The 17,019-nt window shown below is 35.1% G+C and overlaps 1 protein-coding gene across 4 annotated transcripts in view; it reads right to left on the bottom strand.

The window, feature by feature from the left end:
- Positions 1-388: 388 nt before the first annotated feature.
- Positions 389-17,019, bottom strand: part of kcna4 (potassium voltage-gated channel, shaker-related subfamily, member 4) — a 94,307-nt gene continuing 77,676 nt past the window's right edge. For all 4 annotated transcript variants that reach the window (XR_008601697.1, XR_008601694.1, XR_008601695.1 and 1 more), the window contains one exon: positions 389-11,239. The gene's annotated coding sequence lies outside the window, so the exon portion shown is untranslated. The remainder of the gene's footprint in view (positions 11,240-17,019) is intronic.

Below are 17,019 nucleotides of genomic sequence, written 5' to 3'. Positions count from 1 at the left end.
TGTGAGAAATATGCTCATAAAATAACCATTATTAACACTTTTTTGGTATGAAAATTGTGCAGCCCTCAATATTTGGCTACAGAAATCATGTCTTTGACCAAAAACATGTTCTTTATCAGTAGACAAGAATCCCGAAGGGCCAAACAAATGCTAAATGAATGAAAAGCATTCATTAGAAATGTCGGGATTAATGAATTTCCTCTAAATAGAGGTGTTCAAGTCATCTGGGAAACATTCCTTGATGTTTTTTAATGTTGCAGGAAAAATAAATATCACAAGGTCAGTTTTTTTCCAATGCTGTGCAGCCCGAGTGAATATTTATAAAAACTTATATTTGTAGGTAAGAAAAAGCAGAAAGTTAATATCAAAAAAACACATCTTAAAACGCTTCTGTTTTCTGAATTTTTATTGAATATATTATATTTTTCTTTAATCAACATTGCACATATTCCATTTTTCAATCACATCTCATATTGCTGTCTACAAAATGTTATGAATGTAGAAAATCCAGAAGTCGGAAGGTTCTTACCAAAAAAAAAACCAAAACCAAAAAAAACCCCAACAAAATCAATTAAAACAGAGAAGAAAACAACAAAAAACCAGGAGAATTCAGGTCAGAAAGTGACGAAGATACAGAGAGGAGCACCCTCAGGAGAAAGAATACAAACATACCTTGGGTTCGGATGCATATTTCTCAAAAAACAAAGCGTCATGCAGAATAAAAGCAAGGCTGGCCAACAACTCACATGGATATTTCTCAACACCTGAACTGTAGAAATATTTTACATGTTCGTTAATAGTTGCTGTCTGATGATGGGTGTTAAACACACTGCAGCAGCCTCCTAGAGATCTTCTACCTTCCTGCAGGTGAGATGATGATGACTAAATGCACACATGCTGGGTTCAAACTATGACCAAACCGCACCAGCTTGCATAGACACCTGAATGTTCCAATCCCAACGTTTATCCCGTCTCAATATGTTCCTCTGGCTCCAAAACTAAACCGTCTGAAGCTGATCGCAGGATTTAGACACGTTTTATGTTTCTTGGCCTGTAAATTTGGAAGCTCGTCGAGGAGAAACGTGTCCTCATGACTAAATGTCGACCAAATATGAATAAAATATTCACATATCTGTTTTTCTTCCAAAAGCACCACATGAAATATTTCATTTTCTTCCATTTATTTCACCAAACTGTAGTAAATGTACCGTCTTTGTCACTTTTTAACCTGAATACTACAAACTAGTCACCGTACTTTCTAGATTTCTTGTGTTTTCTTGGACATTTTATCACTAAACATTGCCGCTTCACAGACCATTGTGAAACATTTATCACAGATTATACATTCTTCTACAGATTCTTGCTGTTTTTCCATTTTGGGCTGCATCTTTAAACTATTTTTATAGTTGATTAACTTGCCAGATATTTTATTAAGTATTTTAGCAATAAAATATAAGAAAACTATGAAAAAGCAGAGATGTAAAAGTTAATCTGTTTGCCAAGTTTGAGAAGCTAGAACCAAAGAACGTTTGACCGTTTAAGTCTCTGCCCATTGACGAATCCATTGGTCGTTTTCCACCAATAATCAATGAGTTTCCTGTTTGATTTCAGTTAAAGCTCAGGAGCGTCTGATAGCTTGAGGAACTCGGGCCGGTCTAATTAGTGGCGTATTTCCATTTCAGAGAGGACTTTAGGATATTAAATGAGGAGATCCAACAGTTATCTCTCTATCACATAATTCTGCTCCTCGACCTCGACGTTCTGATCCAGGAAATGAAAGGTGTGGAGGAGAAACGTTAGATTTGTCGACTAATGAAGGTTATTATCTCCTGATTATGGGCCTGATCTCTGACAGGACGGGTCTTCGTGTGATTATCTCATAAAACCTTCATCTGACTGTAAGTTCTGGGACGTTTTCCTGAATACAGATGTGGACAAACAGCTGCAGTAAAGAGCTAAAGCTAACGGATCAACCTGGAATCCAGTCAGGGGTATCAAACATGCGGCCCGTGGGCCATAAGCGGTCCTCCAGAGGGTCCAATCCGGTCCTCAAAGTGTAAAAATTCCAGAGAAGACATTAACTGCAGATTATAAATTAGTAAAACTATAAATTTAAAATAATTTCTAGACCATGACAAGTTGTTTTGAAGTAAAATACTAGATTGTTCATTGTTGTTTTGTCATTTTGTGTCTCAGTTTTGTATTATTTTGTCATTTTTGTCGTCTTTTGTCTTTTTTTGATCTGAGTTTTGTCTTTCGTCTCATGTTTTTGCCACTTTATTTCTCGTTTTTGTCGTTTTGTCTACTTTTATGTTGTTTTGCTTCGCGCTTTTGTCATTTTTTGTCTAGTTTGTGTCGTTTGTCCAATTTTTGTTGCTATGTAACTTTTTGGTCTAATTTTTTAATCCCATTTTTTTTGTCATTTTTCGTCTCATTTTTGTAATATTTTGTCATGTTTTTGTCGTTTTGTGTTGCTTGTGTTTTTTGTCTTATTTTTGTCATTTTGTGTTTTGCTTTATTCATTGTTTTGTGTATCTTTTTTTGTCATTTATCCATTTTTTTGTTGCTTTCTAACTTTTTTGTCTAATTTTTTATCTCTTTTTTGTTTCGTTTTGTCGTTTGTCTCATTTTTTGTCGTTTTGTTTCTCGTTTTTGTCATTTTTTGTCTCTTCTTTGTCGTTTGTCCATTTTTTGTCACTTTGTAACTTTTCTGTCTAGTTTTTTGTGTCTTTTTTGTTTTATTTTGTCATTTTTTGTCACTTTGTAACTTTTTTGTCCAATTTTTTGTCTTTTTTGTTTTGTGTTGTTTGCCTCATTTTTTATCGTTTTATTTCTCGTTTGTGTAATTTTTTGTCGTTTGTCCATTCAGAATGTACTTTTTTGCACTAAAACAACGGAAACCTTTTGAGTTGTTTATAGGTTATTGTGCTGTGACTTTACTGCTCCGGCCCACTGGAGATAAAATTGGGCTGAACTAAAAAGAGTTTGACACCTCTGATCTGAAGTTCAGCTCCACTTCAATGTTTACAGTTTTAAATCAGTTTATAACATATTAGGGAGAATTACCACATTATAGCATCAAAAGTGTGACTGTCACACAAGGAGGACAGTCTGAATTTATATAAAAAACGGTTTGAACTTTGAGTCAGACATCTGCTAAATGTTCTAAATGTGTGTATTAAATAATGAAACTTTCAGAAGTTCAGCCTCTGATCCACGTCGTCTTGTCGATGAAGGAGCAGCACAAACATCCCCTGAAAGTTTCAGTTTGCTCAAATTAAACACGATTGAATTAGTGTCATTATTTCACACCTCCCAGATCGCAGCCTTTTGTGGTTTGGTAATTGCATTGTTTCAAATTGTGACTTCAGTTGTGAATCGATTATCTGCTCAGCTCCTCGTTTGGAGTCTAATTGTACAAGTAGAGACCAGAGGATGAAGCAACGTCTTTCCCAGCGGCCGGTTTCTAGAACTTTGGCCACATTTGAGCGAAGCTGAAGCTGTGATTCGGGCTGTTTTTTTAGAATTTTGATAATTTTCTGTCATTTTGATGCAGTTTTAGGTCTAATTTTGGTTATTTTCTCTCATTTTGTGTCTAATTTTGGTAATTTTCCATCATTTTGTGTCTAATTTTGATCATTTTGGGTGAAGTTGAAGCTGTGATTTTGGCTGTTTTTGCGTCACATGCGGTCCTTTAGCATTTAGCTTCAGATCTGGTTGTTGTTTTTTAAAGCGGAAACCTTTTGGTATTGATTAGGGGAGGCATTCATCCTAAACTTAATCTGGCCGGGTTTCTCAGCAGAGACACAGCAGAGTATCAGAGGTGTTAATATGTGAACAGAAAGGCAGTTTCTCTCACGGTGGCCACTTAAAAAGCCATTTTTAACGTTAAACCAAACTCTCAGTGCCCAATGAGTTCAGTTCTTGTTGTTTTTTCAGCGTATCTGTTGAGTTAAATGCCTCCTGGTCAGCAGATTGGTTATAAACGCAGCTCCAGTGAGTTTTCAGCTGCAAGGCGATGCTAATTAAAATGTTCTGTTTGTTATCTAACACAGAGTTCACCTTCCTTTAAGCTTTTTAACACGAACTGCTGCAATTATCACTAAGTTATTACTGCAGGTGATTTTAAACCATCTATAAATGTTGTTTAGACTTCAGGAGAGTCTGAATGTTTGCTATTAAACTTAATCTTTGTGGAATCAGCTTTTTCTCTGCACTCAGATGTGTTTTTGATTTTGGATTAATTACGTCTTAAATAATGGTTTATGATCACAAGTTTTTCAGTTGTTCCCACTATTAGTTTGACCTTAAATGCCTTTTTATCGTAATTATGAGCATAAATTTTTAAGTTTGGCAAATTTAACCAACTGAAGTTGCTCCTATATTCCAATATTTTCTAGTTTTGTTGATTTTTTTTTTTTTTTATGTGTTTTCTTGTTTATTTTATCACCTACGACACATTATACAGAGCATTTATCACAGATTCCACATTATTCCAAGATTTTTGTAGTTTTTCCATTCGGTATGCATCTTAAAACTATTTTTTATTGTTGATTAATTTACTAGATATTTAGTTAATTTATTATTTTGCCAATTAAATACTCACTGATACATTTTTCTTCCAAAAACAACACATGAAAAATGTCTTTGTGGCACATTTTATTCCATTTATTTTGCCAAACTGTAGTAAATTTACCGTCTTTGTCACCTTTTACCCTAAATATTACAAACTAGTCACTGTATTTTCTTGATTTCTTGTGTTTTGTCTATTTTTTAATGTATTTTCTTGGACATTTTATCATTAAACTTTGCCTTATTACAGAACATTTATCACAGATTACACAAAATTCTTGTTGTTTTCCCAGTTGGGCTGCAACTAAAAACTATTTTTGTGGCTGATTAACTTGCCAGATGTTTTATTAATTAATTATTTTACCAATAAAATGTCAAAATGCTATGCTAGGCAGAGATATAGAAGTTCATTTATTTGTCTAAAACCCAAAGAAAGTCAGTGAACCAGCAGATTAAACGGCCAAATTTGAGAAGCTACAACCAAAGAATATTTGACTGTTTAATTCTCATCATATTGACGAATCGATTGGTCGCTTTCCACCAATAATCAATGAGTTTCCTGTTTGATTTCGGTTCTTGTAAAGCTCACAAGTGTCCGATAGCTTGACGATAAAGATTGACTTGAAAAATGGAGAAAATTTAAGCTTCGGTGCCAATTTTATTACATTTTAAACCAACTAGTGCAGAAGTTTAAGTTCAAATTACACAATATTAAGCTGATGCAACATAATTATATCAACCATCAGAATAATGTTTGCAGCGTCAATCTAAATCAGGAAATTTAAAGTTTTTAAAAAGTTTTAGTTGTGCAAAAATGCATTTTATTGAGTGGTGGAATCGTTGGTGCCCTAAATTTAGAGCAAATAAACGTCTCTAAGTGGATTTTTTCAGCTTTACTCACCATCTAGTAAATTTATTTGAGGTATTTTTAATATTACTATGAACTTGTGGTTGTTATGAAGTCAAATGGTCTGATTTTGGGAGGATATCAAGTATATTCTGATGGATAATTTGATTTTAATGCAATGGGATTTTTAAAAGGCAAGTTTTAGTTCAGTATTCACAGTTTAAGTAGACTTTTTAACCTGTTACTACATGAGATAACATCAAAAGTGGAGCTTTACAGCGTCTCTGTGCTAAATTTACTGATAAATTTGTGTATATTTATGCATTTTTGTTAATTTCACTTTCCCTTATTTACCTTTTGCATTCCTAGACTTGCATTTTAATGATTTGATAATGTCAAAAGTGTGACTTTCACACCAGGAGGACGTCATGAATGAAGTTAAACTGACAGTTATGACTTAAAAGGTTCGTTTTTATCTATAAATGAATTTTTGTCTTGCAGTGGTACATTTCATTAGGTGGATTAAATGCTCCTGATGTGACCCGAATGACCGAGAATCCTGATAAAAATTCCTCTTATAGCTCTGGATCCTGACCTTCCTGTTTAGTGTTCATCTCACACCAGGATAAATTACCTTCCCTGCGTTTTTATTCTATCTGCTTTAAAATCTCCACACCTGACAGAACGCCACCCTTTTCCCACTGATGTCCTGATTAAAGCAGGTTTAAGTCAGGCCAGTTTCACGTAATAACAGCCTCTAACCACATAGATTGTTTTATCTTTGTCTAATTTTGGTTATTTTCTGTCGATTTATGTTATTTTGTGTCTAATTTTGGTTATTGTCTGTCATTTTATGTTGTTTTGTCTCTCATTTTGCTTTTTTTCCTGTCATTTTATGTTGTTTTGTCTCTAATTTTGCTTTTTTCCTGTCATTTTATGTTGTTTTGTGTCTAATTTTGTTTTTTTCTGTCATTTTATGTTCTTTTCTGTATAGTTTTGATAATTTTCTGTCATTTTGATGCCGTTTTGTGTCTAAAAAAACAGCTTTTCACTCTTCGACTCGGCCTCCTCTGGTAAAACCCTCGTAAACACTTCGTACGGCTTCAGGTGATGTGACTCAGTCTCATATCTCGGTTAACGTTGGGCTTAAAACTGCTCCCTGGGCCTCAGCTGAGGAGTCTGGAACAACTTCAGGCTGCAATCTGACCAGATCGGGGGAATAAAATCACTCCTGGAAATAGACTTTTTTGCACGCTGGTTCTTTTAATCTACGTCTTTTGGGAGACGTGCTCACTGGGAGTTGTTAAGTGGATCTGTGCAGTTAGCATGTGGCTACAGCTAGTTAGCTTAGCTTAAAGACTGGCTCTGTTAAAAGGTGACAAACCGGCCTCTAACACTGAGCAGCTGATGTTTGTTCAGTTTGAAGACTTGTAATGACAGAAGTTGGAGGAGTTGTGACTCAGAACTGTAAATACAGCTGCTTATTATGGGCTGTAATGAGTCTCTGTGCTAAATATCCTCATAAATTAGTGTTTTTCCGTTTGTCCCACTCTCTCATCATGACTCATGCATTTATAAACTAATCAGATGAAATTACATTGTAAAGATTTGATCTCCAAACACTTAGGACTCTGCTACACACTGATATTATACTTCAGGGATGACCGATATGTTGGTATTTTTTGCAGGGGTGAGACTGGATTTTACGACAAAGTGAATAGATGCAGATTTCTCAGTTTCTAAACTCTGAGCTTTACAGAGTGTCTGTGATAAATATCCTCATAAATTCTCGAAACAACGGCGTGTTTTTATATGTTTCACTCCACCTTTATCACCTTTTCATTCCCAAATAATAGTATTAACTTGAACTTTAAAGATTTGATCTCCAAACACTTCAGATGCAGCGACTAACTAATATCATATTTACAATGGAAATGTATTTGCAGTAAAAATTCTGGCAACTCTTTCTTACTTTTGTGATGATTTGAGAAGTGATAACTTTTGTAGATTTGTCATTGTGTAAACTCTGAGCTGTCCAGAGTCTCTGTGCTTAATGTCCTCATAAATTCTTGTAAATTTATGTGTTTTCATTAGTTTCACCTTCCATTAATTAGCTTTGCATTCATAAACTTTAAGGATGAACTTGCTTTTTAAAGATTTGATCTCCAAACACTTAAGACAAAGGAACAAACTGGTATTATCCTTTTTGGTGTTTTTTTTTTTTTTTTTTCCGGTCAGATACTTAAAATTAGTATTTAAATTGATAGCATTTGCAGAAGAATATCTGTCAACTCTTTCTTTTCTTCTTTCTTCCTGTAGTTGTTGTGAAATGTTTGAAAGGCATGACACCTTTACAGACTTGTCAGGGTCTAAACTCTGAGTCTCTGTGCTAAATATCCTCATAAATTAGTGTTTTTTTGTTTGTCCCACTCTCTCGTCATGACCTGTGCATTTATAAACTAATCGAATAAACTTGTAATTATAGGATCTGATCTGCAAACACTTAAGACCGATATTATACTTCAATATGTTGGTATTTTTTGCAGGGCTGAGACTACATTTTACTACAAAGTGATTAGATGCAGATTTCTCAGTCTCTAAACTCTGAGTTTATAGTGTCTCTGTGATAAATATCCTCATAAATTCTTGAAAAAAATGTGTTTTCATTTGTTTCACTCCACTTTTATAGCATTTTCTTTCCCAAAGTAATAGAATAAACTTGAATTTTAAAGATTTGATCTCCAAACACTTACGACGTAGCCACAAACTAATGTTCTGGCAACTCTTTCTTCTCTTCTTTCTTACTTTAGTTGTTTTTTTTTTTTTTTTTTTTTTTTACATGTAACACCTTTACAGACTTGTCATGGTCTAAACTCTGAGTCTCTGTGCTAAATATCCTGAAAAAACGTGTAAAATGTATGTTTTAATTGATTTTATTTTCCTTTTCATTACTTTTGCCTTCATAAACTTGCAGGATTAATGTCCATTTTAAAGATTTGATCTCCAAACATGTAAGATGCAGGAACAAACTGATATTATACTTAAAGCTCGACTGATTACTTTTTTTTTCAGGAGCGATACTTAAAACTGATTTTTAAAATCGATATGCATTTGCAGAAAAAATGTCTAGCAACTCTTTCTTCTCTTCTTTCTTACTTTAGTTGTTTTACTTTTTAAAGATGTGATAAATATCCTGATAAATTCTTGTAAAATGTGTGTTTTAATTAGTTTTACTTTCCCTTAATTACTTTTATATGATGAATAAGTTATTATACCTACTGGTCGACCATTCTGGTTTATTTTAGGGCCGATACTGAAAAATGATATTTAGAGTCGATCTAAGTTTGCAGTAAAACGGAAATCCTTTCGTCAAACACACATTTCAACACAAGTCTTCAGTGATATGTCCTTGTTGATGATGGATTCCATAAATTTAATTAAAGGAGAACTTGATCAGTTTGGTTGTTACTCGTGTCTGATGTATTTTAAATTAATTTGGGAATTGGTTGAAAAATAATGACAGATATTTAGAAAAATGCAGAATATTGGCCATGATAATCAATCAGTCCCTAAATATAATCCACCGTCTTTGTTCCATTTAAGGTCAGTTGAATTTAGATTCACTCTTTCTTTTCTTTGTTTTGGTTTTTCTGTAATTTTCTAAAGAAATGATAACCTTGCAGATTTATCAGCATCCAAACTTTCAGCTTCAGTGCTAAAGACCCCGATACTCAATACTGGTATTTACTGGTATGCATTTGCAGCAAAAATTCTGCAAAACCTTGTTGATATGTCCTTTTTTGTTTGTGTTTAACTAACAGAGAAGTTGTCGACATTTGTCCTCTAGTGTTTATTGGCATTTTTAAATTAATTTGGGGAATCAGTTAAAAATAACAACACTGATATTTAGTGAAATGCAGAATATCGACTCTGATAATCAGTCAATCCCTAAATAAATGTAAATATAATCCATCGTCTTCATTGCATTTCAGTTCAGTTTCCTTTAGATCAACTATTTCTTCTCTTCTTTCTTACTTCTGCTGTTTTTAAAGAAGTGAAAACTTTGCAGATTTGTCAGTGTCTGAGCTCCGGTGCAGCGTTTCTGGTAAACCTGCTGGTTTGCAGAAATGACAAACTTAATTTGTGTCCACTCCTCCCTCCTTCCACCCCCCAAAAATAACAAACAAAACCCCTGTAAGGAGTTCCCGAGTAAACTATTGACATCTGTTTAAAATCTATTGTGGCTATTTTGTGGTTACAGGTTCTTTTGACACTAAAGAAATCTTGGTAACATTCAGTAAACATCTTTTCTGAGGGAAACTATTCATGAGGTAATTACAGATACGAATTCTCGGAAAAAAAGAGCAAAGTACTTTGGATTTTCTTTAGGAGTCGAGGAACAAGACACTCTAAATTCAAGCTTTAAGTGCCGTTATAGCTAACACAGTATGTAGAGGAAAATATAGGAAAATAAAACGCCGTCTTCTCATAAAAATATGCGACTGTCATTTCTTAAACCGCTTCATTCACAGGCAGGTCTAAGAGAGGTAACAAACACTTCTTCAGCAACCCTTCAGCTTGCCAAATAAATGAGGATTCTCAATGGGAGTGGGAAGAAAGTAAAAGCAGAAGAAGACAGTAATGAAACATGTCGCAGCAGCATTCGCAACAATATGAAGGACATGATTGTATCAGCGAGGACAAACCAAACACAGATTATTTATGGTCGATGGTCGTAACAGTCAATGAAAGTAAAAAGTCTCAAATTACTCTATCCGCAACACATCTGAGGACACACAGGTAGAAACGTCTGGTATTTACATTTTTTTTCTCCTATTCGGTGTGCATCTATATCACAACATGTTCCAGAAGTCCACGACATAGAATAGATTCAGGGTTTCACCTTTGGTTATGTAATTATCAAGGCTAGGTTTAAAAAAATATAGAACACACGTCCATGTTACTTTTGCATACAGTTAAAGTGAAAACAGATCGACGAAGCAGCTGGTCAGCTCTAAATTTGCATCTGTGGAAAACAAAAGGTTGAGTTCCGTCCTCCGTGGTAGAAAGTGAGTGGATGTTTATGACGAGTGTTTATGTGCCTGACATCTTTGCTTTAGTGTAGGTGTGGATCTTAATGTGAGAGGATGTCCTATCTGATGTATTTGTTGCATTAAACTGCTCCGTAGATTTCTCTCCCAGCCCTCTATACAGGCTGTCTGAGTGAGGGTAGAATGAATGTGGATTTTCCGTCGCCGGCGTCGTTGGCGAGTGACTCGGGGCCAGCCTTGGTTTGGTCGACGATATGAAACAAGATAAAAATAGATCACTGCCGGCTGCACATAAGCAGAGAGCAAACTCACCATTTAGTAACACCTACGAAGCCGACCCAACTAAAACATTATGTCGACGTCACGACCAAACAGTATCTCTATCATAGTAAAATATTCACATCTGTTCCTTACAAGACACTTTTTTTTCACATGTAAAGAAAACATCTTTTTTTTGTTGTATAAGTCTCTTAGTAGCGTCACTTCATACGTCTGTATATGTGTAGTAATTAAGGCAATCATTTTGGGGCCACGACTTACTCACTTGAAACTCTCAGTGTCTCAGTTTACTGAAACCATGCAGCAGCCGTTCATCTCCGCTCGTCCACAAAGAAGAAACGGAAAAATAAAAAGCCCAGTCCCGTCCCAGTTGTTGCTTTTTCGGTGTCCGCTCGTGCTCGAGGTTACCCGGTCACAATGTTTTGCTTGTTTATCTGCGATTCCCAGAGATGTAGGGGGGCGATGCTCCCTCTCCCTGTAACTGGCAGCGCTGCAACGAAAGAGAAAAAAAAAAAACAAGACGGAAAAGCTGTCATCAGTCTGGAGGAAATGGAGCAATCTGCCCAAAACGCTAAACCGATGATGCTCATATTTTCCACCCAGAGGTTGGTCAGGGATGCATTAGATAATCATCAGGGTCATTAAGCAGGAGTGTTCAGGGAGGAGATCTGTCTGAGCTCAGTTAAACACATACAGAAAACACACTGCTGTAAAGCTGGTTTAGTCGTTAACCCTCCTGCTGTCCTCATTTACAGGCACCAAAAAATCTTGTTCCCTCGTCTGAAAAAAATCCAAAAAAATCAGCAAAAAAAATCCCCAAATTTCTGAAAATTTGTAAAACCTTCAGGAAAAAAAACTCCAACAATTCCTTAAAAATTTCTCTTAAAATTTTTATTTAAAAAAAAAAAAAAATCCCACAATTTGGCAAGAAAACTCTTGTAAATATTTTCAAAAAATGTGTAAAAATCTTCTAAAAAAAAATCCTAAAAATATCTAAAGTGATTACATATATATATCAGTAAAACTTCTGATATTTTCTTTAACCCTCGTGTCGTCCTGCGGGTCAAAATTAACCCGGTTTAAAGTTTGAAAATGTGGGAAAAAAAAAAAAATCACAGTGAAACTTCTGATGTCCACATTTTCAACATTTTTGTGAAATCTTTAACATTTCATTTCAAGAAATGTTAAAAATGTTTCTTAAGAACATTTACGAGATTGTGAATGTTCTTAAACAAAATATTAGAAATTTTACTGATATGTATGTAATCACTTTAGATATTTTTAGGATTTTTTTTGGAAGATTTTTACAAATTTTTGAAAATATTTACAAGAATTTTTCTTGCCAAATTTGTAGGATTTTTTTTTTTTAAAAATAAAACTTTTAAGGGAAACTTTTATGAAATTATTGTAATTTTCTTCCTGAAAGTTTTACGAATTTTCTGAAATTTGGGGAATTTTATTGCTGAATTTTTGGATTTTTTTCAGACAAGGAAACAATATTTTTTGGTGCCCGTAAATGAGGACAACGGGAGGGTTTAATAAGATTCACATAAAAGCTGTTTTTCATCAGTCAGTTTGTTCTAAAAGTGTCGTCATCTTCCTCCAGAACGTAGAAACTGTGTCTTATTTCTTGAGTAGCACAATCATCAAAAGCTTTGCAGTTTTTCTGTCTGGATGCAACTTACAGCGGTTTATATTATTATTATTTTATCGTTCCACTGACAACTAAAACGTAATTTTATACTAATGATACAGAAAATGGAGGCTTGAGTTGAGAAAAAGCTCCATTTACACCCAAGCCTCAGCAGTTAAATGCAACTTAATATGATGATGAAGGTGACTGTATGTGTCAGTAAATACATAAATCACACATGAAGCATGTTTGAGTTAAACAATCAGCTGCTATGAGCTCATAAACTATGTGTAAATAGTAGAAATACTTCAAATATTGCCAAGACATACATGTAAACATCCAAAGCCAAAGAAAAGCCATGAAGTTAACATATACACTGTGAGCAGAAGAGATAAAAACCATTAAAATCACTATTGTTAACCAGTCCCCCAAAATGACAGCTGTAGTAATTATGACGGGAATAAAAAGTGCATCTGGTGATGTTGTTATAGAGGAGGTTGGGGTTGATCGATGGGTCAACAGAACCAACAGTCAGCTCTGATTTCTGTTCACTGTTAACCATGACAACAAAGCTCCTGTACATTTAACTGAAACCAATTAAACTCATGTTGTGCCTAAACGTCACCTTCATCCTTTGACAATAATGTAATAAAAAGCTCCATGTAGCTTTGGTAAAAACTGTTTAATAATGATAATAGGTAAATATCTGCTGGCAGAAAAGGTAAAAGAAATTAAATTAAGATAAAAAGGGAAATTTTCACAGCTCTGTTAGCACAGTAATAGAACAAAAAATACACGACAGTTACAGAAAAAGCATAAAATCTAAAACCTTAGCATCTGAAACATACTTATACATCCACACATTCATAAAAACCCACGTAGATATTCCAGTTATAGAAGTTTAAACAGTGTGTAAGCACATAAATCATACTAGCAGAACAACAAAGAACACTCACACAGCTGTAGTATTTATGACAAAGAATTAAAGAGGAAGTCTGGTAATGTTATTGTGGAACCTGAACTTTATGGAGAGGAGACCGGGGTGGATGGACGGGTCAACAGAACCGACAGTCGGCTTTAGCTTCTGTTCAGACACGACCAAGGCATGTTTCAAATGCCTTCCTACTAAAAATAGACAACAAAGCTCCTGTTAAGCATATTTTTTCCTTAAATATTAACTATATTGTGTCACATTGAGCTGTTTTTCACAGATTTTCAGGTGAAAAAAGCAGCCCAGTACAACTTCTTACCGATGATTTGTTAATCCGACTAGCTAACAAGCCTCACAGAACTGGAGTTCCATCCAGAAACTGTTATTTTATTTGGTTCAACATCGTGGTCTGAAAAGGAAACTGAAAGGTTAGATTAAAGGATCCTTTCTGAGCTCCTTCAGTGCACACATGCCTATTTTGAAACAATTTGGGGAGACCCAGATAAATGAAACTGTCCTGCAGAAAAGTGTGTCAGTTCAACGAAAAGCTCCAGTTAATGTGTTTTGTCATTTGGTTTGTACTAGTTTGTGATTTCTCTGTAATTTTAAAGATAATAACCTTGAAAAATCGGCTTAAAATGATGTGCTGGAGGCAGTTAACTTAAAGCTTAATGTGAAAATTGAAACGCTCATTTACAAAAGTGCAAGCAGAAATTAGCAGCTTGTGTTGGCAGTGAAATCAGAGCTCCAAGCTAAATCATCTGTGTCTAAATGCAGGTGTAAAGAAGGAAAAACAAGAACAACTGGAGGACAACAAGGAAATAAATCTAATTTGTCCTACCAGTGTGTAACTGCGGTGACAAAGCGAATGTCTGGAATAAACCGGCAGTGATGTGACGGACATGAAAAAGTTTGACAGTCGCTGCTAATTTTCATGCAGCCCGACGCGACCCTCCTCTGTCGCCGTGTTTATCATGCTGATTTAACTCAAATTCAAATTCCTTCCTGGTGAAGTGTTTATGTTATTTGGGCTGCCCCCCGGAGGGCGAAACATTTCACAGAATAACTGCTCCGTGTCGCAGCTATTTGTGCTTATTAAGATGCACACTATTAGAGACGGGCGTCCTCTTTAAACGGAGCAGCTGTTGTATAATTCTCCACCTCGATAATTTGAGGATTTCCACACGGTCTCCCAGGAGTTGGAGACGTTCTGTATGCAATCATAGCTGCAGCAGGCACAAGGCAATTACAGCCGGCACACTGAGTGTTTTTATCTAATTCCCTTATTAGGACTTCAGAGCCAAACCTGCGCTTGTTTGCATTTTCCTCTTTTGTTTGTTGGCGGAGCTGCAGCTTTGGTAAACACACACAGGTAGTAAGTCCCATATTTACCTCTGAATGCACCGTGATGCCAAAAGACAAATATAGCATTCAGTATAAAAGTATAAACACTCCATATACGCGTCAGACACGCATCGGCCTCCCCGAAGTGCAGCGACGAGGTGGAGATCAGTGGATCGTCTCAATATTATTCAGTGTTTCTGAAATTCTCTACTCCCCCCCCCCCGTTTTTGAGTACCAGTATTATTCATAGTTGTCATTCTGGACTGGTTTCAAGTCATTTTGGACAGTCGTTATTGTATTTTGGATACATTTGAAATAATTTTGGACAAATTTCAAATGATTTTGGACAAATTTGAGTAATTAGGCATAAATTTTGAGTAATTTTGGACAGTTTTCAAGTAAAAATAGCAAAAAAAAAAAAAAGGAAACCTTGTCTGGTCAAACTTTGCACACATCAGATTCTACTGATGTTAGAGCCTCAAAAGTTGGTGAAATGTCGACCAAAGACTGTATTTTAGTAGAAATATGGATCCATCCAAATATAAACACTTACAGGAACTTTCTGGGGACACAATACCACTTTTTTAGCACTTTTTTCCCCATTTTTCAGGGCCAATAATTGTTCACCACTGTTATTTTTGGACAATTTTGAGTCATTCTGGACTGTTTTCAGGTCAATTTGGACCCAGTCTTTGTCTTAGTTTGAACAAATCTCCAATACTTTGGACAAGTTTGAGTCATTTTGCATAAATTTTGGAGAGTTTTAAAGTAAAAAGTGCAAAACAACTGGAGCCTATATATATATATATATATATATATATATATATATATATATATATATATATATACACACACACTTATAGGTACTTTATGGGGACACAATACCAACCTGGTTTGGAAATTTGCACCTTTAGATCAATTTCAAGTCATTTTGGAGAATTCTAAGTCAATTTAGGACAAATTTTAGACATGTTTGAGTCATTTTTGGAGAATTTCAAGTCCTTCAGGACAATTATGAAACATTTTGGGACCTGGAACTGGAACCTTGTCTGGTCAAACTTTCCACACATCAAATTCTACTGATGTTAGAGCCTCAAAAGTTGGTGAAATGTCGACCAAAGACTGGATTTTAGTAGGAATTATGAATCCATCCATGTATGTAAATACACTTAGTGGAACTTTATGGAGACACTTTACCACAATTGTTTGAAAGCTTTGCATTTTATTCCATTTTTAGGACCAATTATGTAAGAATTTGGACTCTGATGATTCAGATCTGCTGGAAACAGTTTTGTCTGTACTTTCACCACATTCCATGACTGTGGGAGTTTTATTTCTGGAGATATTGAACCCTGAAAATGGCTTCCCAGATGAGGTGGAAGTGCAAAAATTCACAGATCTGAAAACGTATGAAAGTCTCAAAAATTCTACCAAATTATTTAAACGAACTCAAGTTTTGGGTTCCAAATAACAAATAAGGAAATTCTAAATACAGTCTGACAAGATGCAGCAACATATATACTGAATTCTGTAATTTAACGCAATAATAAAGCAGAAATATCTAGAAAAGTCTTCTTGACAGTCAGCCATTAAACCTCCACACCATGCTGGACTTTAGCTGAATAAGTGAGCCCTGGGAAATGCTGGTTACTGGTTCAGAGCGCGACATTAAACAAGACAATATGAGGAATAAAAGGGACTTCATTCCTTTATTTTCTGACGCAGAATGATCTACAGCAGGGGTCTCAAACATGCGGCCCGCGGGCCAAAAGCGGTCCTCCAGAGGGTCCAATCCGGCCCGACTTTGTAAAGAGTAAAAATTCCAGAGAAGACATGAACTGCAGATTGTAAATTGGTAAAACTATAAATTTAAAATAATTTCTAGACAATGACAAGTTGTTTTGATCAGAAAGTAAAATATTAGATTGTTCTTTTGTCATTTTGTGTCTCAGTTTTGGCGTTTTGTGTTTCCTTTTTGTCTCGCTTGTGTTTTTTGTCTTATTTTTGTCATTTTGTGTTTTGCTTTATTCGTTGTTTTGTGTAGTGTTTTTGTCATTTTTTTTTTTTTTGTGTCGTATGTGTTTGTTTTTTGGTCACTTTCTCATATTTTTTGTCTCGTTTTTGTAATATCTTGTCCTGTTTGTGTCATTTTTTGTCTGATTTTGTGGTTTTGATCATACAGTAAAATCCTCTCTGGTTCAGTTGCAGGTGACTAAATGTTGTGTTCCTTTGTAGACACTCTGTGATCTGGAAGTTGTAATGTGGAAATGATAAACTGAGGCTGAATGTTGCTGAAACTGAATTTTTTTTTCTTAACAAATTTCAGGTTGTTCATGATATTTTGTAAAAAGATAATTCCTTA

Source organism: Amphiprion ocellaris, chromosome 1 (genome assembly GCF_022539595.1).
Source record: "Amphiprion ocellaris isolate individual 3 ecotype Okinawa chromosome 1, ASM2253959v1, whole genome shotgun sequence".
NCBI classification, from domain to species: Eukaryota; Metazoa; Chordata; class Actinopteri; family Pomacentridae; genus Amphiprion; species Amphiprion ocellaris.
Note: the sequence above shows the minus strand (reverse complement) of the source record. Positions and strands in the feature narration are given on the sequence as shown.